At 49.2% G+C, this 3,160-nt stretch overlaps 1 long non-coding RNA gene across 1 annotated transcript; it reads right to left on the bottom strand.

Annotated features, from left to right (window-relative positions):
• Nucleotides 1–903: 903 nt before the first annotated feature.
• On the bottom strand, nt 904–2,117 carry LOC122493716. The gene is made up of 2 exons (XR_006300022.1): nt 1,764–2,117; nt 904–996 (listed from the first exon to the last, which is right to left on the bottom strand). It is a non-coding gene; the product is annotated as an uncharacterized LOC122493716 (long non-coding RNA).
• Between the last annotated feature and the right edge of the window lie 1,043 nt (nt 2,118–3,160).

Genomic DNA, 3,160 nt, shown 5'->3' with positions numbered 1-3,160 from the left:
AATAAATAAAACTTAAAAATGCATTTGCTACATATATATATACACACAGGAATAACTGCTGTAGCCGGTCTCCTTGCATGTTGTTAAATGTTGCATAAATAGTATCACGTCTGTGACCTTCTGCAGCTTGCTTTTGTTTGTGAGTTTCATCTGCACCGTACTTGGAGCTCAAGCTCTTTCCCTTGCAAAGATGTTGCATATTCTAGTGTATGAACACGCTCTCGTTGATGGACCCATTCTTCCAATGAGGGACACTTTACCTTTCCTCCAGTATTGTGCTCTTTCAAGTAGGGTTGCAAAAAATATTTGCAGACACGTTGCCTTGTGCTCAAGGGCCCACTTTCTCTGGTCCTGCCACATGCTCTCCAAGGCGGTTGTATCTGGCATTGGCCTTTTGTTATTTTTTTGAGTTCACAGGCCCCTTTGAGAATCTGAAGAAAGACATAGAGACTTGCACTGCCCAACACAGAAGCCACCAGCCACGTGTGGCTCTTAAGCACTTGAAACGTGGCTGGTCCAAATTGAGAACTCCTGTGAGTGTCAAATTGACCTTGGATTTCAAAGACTTAGCACCAAAAAGAGAATGTAAACGATCTCCCTGATGGTTTTCATATTAATTGCATGATGACCTGATAATGTTTGGGATGTACGGTCGATTGCGCCAATCGTGGATTTCGTGTTTGCAAACTCGCCTACTCCCTAAAAATTTTCTGTAGCCCTCATATCAAGTCCCGGCACTCTGATGGGCATGTGCGGGGCTGCGAAAGATCTGAGCCACCGACACCCACGTTTCCAGCTGTGGCGGTGCACGGAGACCCTCTGCCTTCTTGCCTCACCTCTCGCCCTGTTAACAAGTGTCCTTTCTGCAGCCTGGTTAGTGCCACATTGTCCGCAGTCTGGTGCCTTTCGTGGCTGATTTTGCGGTTTAAACTGGCCCCCAAACACAACGCTGTAGTGCTGTCTGGTGCTCCTGAGCTCGAGGAGGCTGTGATGTGCCTTTCAGAGAAATATCTGTGTTAGGTAAGCTTCGTTCGGGGGCACGAGTTCCCTGGGCTGGTGGCTGGGATTTAAATGTTAGCGAATCAACAATATATCGGAAGTGAGGCGTCTTTACACAGAACACACGTAAAACAAGCTTGCGTGTTGATCCATTAACGAAAATACTATGACTTGGGCTCCCAAGAAACTAATCCCGTATCCCCACCCCGGGGGGCAATGGTTCCATATTCACTAATTCAGCATTCACTTTATAGACCATAACCGGCACAAATACGGAGAATCAACTGTATCAAGTAATTCCAGTAACAAAGAGACACTAAATTAAATGAAATAAAACATCAAAATTATTTTTGCCTTGTTTCTTCTTTACTATTGGAAGAACGGAGGCACAATTTGGCAGACAGCATCCAGGATTACTGACCCTGCTGGATCTCTCTAGAAGTCTAGAGACCATGGGTTAAAAATCATTGCTTTCTCCATGTCTACGGGGCTTCAGGCCAAGGTCCCTCACTTATGTGGACCATATATGGACCACCTTCCTCCTGGCCGCCTGTCTCTCCCCCCTGGAGGTCTCACCCACCACCCCAAACACATCTGATACCCAGAGACTGTCCCTCTCCTTCTCATTAGCGTCCCATGGCTCCCTATTACCCTTGGGATCAAGTCCAAGCTCCCCAGCCTGGCCTCTGAGCCCTTCTGGAGTTGGAATTTGCATCTTATCTGCCGCCCCGCCCTATCGCACCCGACACCAGAGTTGCACTTACGGTCCCCTGGAGCCCGCTGGATTCTCTCGCCCTGTCCTCAGGAAATGTGTGTGGAATGAGACTGACGGATGGCCGGGGTGCACTTGTAATGGCTTCGTAAATCCCGCGTGATTAACGATAATTATAGCAGCATTTACTGAACTCTGTGTATTACCAGCCCCTGTGCTAATCCTCACAGCAGTCGGGAAAGGTAGGCCCTATTATTAGCTCTGTTTTATAGTTGAGGGAAGGGAGACTCTCACAGAGATTAAATCTCTTGCTCTGTGTCCCGCTCGCTCGGGGTCAACGGCACAGTTGGACTCCACCTGTCACCCCCACCCCCTCCCCTGGCCACTCTGGGGTGTACAGATGTTTGCAGGCCAGGAGCTAGGGACCGATGCACGTCAAGGTTGCTGAGTTCTCGTTTCCACTCAAATTCAACACACGTTTCCCAGGGATTGAGCTGGAGCAAAACCCAGCAGATGGGTTCTGTCCCTGCGGGGTTGGGGGGGGTGCGGGGGAGGAGTCTAGAAAGTGGCCTGGACACGGATGTAAGCAATCATGAAACAAGGTGTTATCTGTTCTCATGGAGGTGACAGAGTGGGGCCCAGAGGTGATTCTGAAAAGTCCTGATGGGACAACGAGTTGGGGAGAAGGAGGCCTCTGAGCAGAGGCCCGTCCTATCTGGGATTCCAATTAAGACAGGGGCACCTGGGTGGCTCAGTCGGTCGAGCGTCCAACTTCGGCTCAGGTCATGATCTCGCCGTCAGTGAGTTCGAGCCCCGCGTCGGGCTCTGTGCTGACAGCTCAGAGCCTGGAGCTGCTTCGGATTCTGTGTCTCCCTCTCTCTGACCCTCCCCTGTTCACGCTCTCTCAATAATAAATAAACGTTTAAAAAAATTTTTTTAAAAGACAGCAGCGCCTGGCTGGCTCAGTCCGTGTAGAGCGTGTGACTCTTGATCTCAGGGTGGAGAGTTTGAGCCTCACGTCGGGCGTGGAGCCTACTTTAAAAGAAAACAAAACAGGGGCGCCTGGGTGGCTCAGTCGGTTAAGCGTCCGACTTCAGCTCAGGTCACGATCTTGCGGTCCGTGAGTTCGAGCCCCACATTGGGCTCCGTGCTGACAGCTCAGAGCCTGGAGCCTGTTTTGGATTCTGTGACTCCCTCTCTCTCTGACCCTCCCCCGTTCATGCTCTGTCTCTCTCTGTCTCAAAAATAAATAAACGTCAATAAAAAAATAAATAAATAAAATAAATAAAACCAGTGACATTGCAAATGGCCTCCAGGAGTTGATTAAAATAAAAATGGGCAAGTATTCTATTCAGAATAATGTTTATATAAAATACTTAGAAGTAGGGGCACCTGGGTGGCACAGTCGGTTAAGCGTCCGACTTCAGCCAGGTCACGATCTCGCGGTCC

Source organism: Prionailurus bengalensis, chromosome E2 (genome assembly GCF_016509475.1).
Source record: "Prionailurus bengalensis isolate Pbe53 chromosome E2, Fcat_Pben_1.1_paternal_pri, whole genome shotgun sequence".
Taxonomy (NCBI): domain Eukaryota; kingdom Metazoa; phylum Chordata; class Mammalia; order Carnivora; family Felidae; genus Prionailurus; species Prionailurus bengalensis.
Note: the sequence above shows the minus strand (reverse complement) of the source record. Positions and strands in the feature narration are given on the sequence as shown.